The sequence below is a fragment of the Pinus tabuliformis genome, chromosome 4_2 (genome assembly GCF_031772625.1).
Source record: "Pinus tabuliformis cultivar Carrire ecotype Pingquan chromosome 4_2, CPIR1, whole genome shotgun sequence".
Classification (NCBI taxonomy): domain Eukaryota; kingdom Viridiplantae; phylum Streptophyta; class Pinopsida; order Pinales; family Pinaceae; genus Pinus; species Pinus tabuliformis.
The window spans coordinates 170,571,384-170,572,986 of NC_142304.1; positions in this window are offsets into that span (position 1 = coordinate 170,571,384).

Consider the following 1,603-nt stretch of genomic DNA (forward strand, 5'->3'; position numbering starts at 1 on the left):
TTTATTTTAATTTTTTTGTTGTAGTGAGGTTTTTATTATTTTGCATATTTAAAGAAGAAGGTCAATATTTTGAAGTTTCGATATTCTACATATTTATACATCGTTAATTAATTTTTCAATGCACATGAAATAATTGTCTATAAAAAAAACAATATTTTTTAACAATTGACATAAAAATAACCCTTTTCAACATAAATATAACTAAAAAATTACACATTTTGATAATTTTTTGTAATTTTTTTCTAGAAATGACATGTCAAAATCACAATTTTTATAGGAGAATTTTAATTAAAAATGGTTAAATAATAGTATTTTTTATGAATTTCATGTCAAAAAAAAATAATAATCATTGTTTTTTTTCAAAAAATAATGATTAACATAAAAATTAATGTGAAAATCACATAATACAAATATTGAACACATAACAACATTAATTGAATGCTTATTCTTCTCATAAAACCTCAAAGTCAAAACATTACAAGTATAACTATTTAATAGTTACAAAAAATGAGCTTGATTTCCAAGCATAACTTTAATTTAATCAACAATATCATGTAATCCAAACTCTTCTTCCTCTAGAGTTTCATCATTGTCTTCTTCCACAATATTTTTTGCCTCATTTTGCTTATTTTCCTCTTCTAATGGATCTTTGATGTCTGTGAATCTCCCAATGTATGTCTTTCCAATCATTCCATGTAATGGTGGTTGAGGTTCCTTTACCTTTTTTTCCACACATGATTCACTAAAGTCCCCTTTCTTCAACCCAATTTCTTGCATTGCATCTGGAAGAAATTGAAGAGCATTAATTCTTTGTTGAACAAAATTGCACTGTACTAGATCTTTTTCAATGGCAATGCAATTTCTTCCTTTTTGAAAGTAACATGCTAGTGTTGTACTTAATTATCAAGCACAAAAGAAATAATGAAGTAAATTAGTACAATGACATATAAATTAAGAAAGAAGATATTGAAATTCAATTCCATATAATAAAACTTACGTGAGCTAGAAAATAAATCTAGATCCCAATCTCCTTCATTTGAGCATATGTCTATAAGATAGTTAATCAATAATTGTGGTTTTTGATAAATGTTAACTATCTCTCCTTTTGCTTCTTTGTCTTCATATGTTAGTTTTCTCACAACAACATCATAAGTCAGTACTTGGCTATGACTCTTTCCATCTACCCGATTAAAAATCATAGACATATAGCTATCATCTTTTTCCCAACTATCAATATGGATGAACTCACAATCATTTATAAATGGTTGGTCTTCACGGTTAAGAAGATTTGACTTATGCCTGTTGCATGAAATAGTAAAAGTTCAATTAACTTGAAAAAATGAATCTTTTGACATTAATGAAATATACATTTTCAACGTCTTACCATGTAAGCTGCATCCTTGAGTTTGTTTTCCCCTTCAAGCTTGACAATAACATTGCCAATTATGTGTCTAGATGAAATGTCACAAATCTCCATAATGGTGATGATGTGACTTCTAGAAATCCCGCAACCACTTTACTAAGAGCTTGATAAGTATAAGGGTCACTATCATAGTCAATGTTTGAGATATTGAAACCATGGGAAATATCTACAACAACTAGG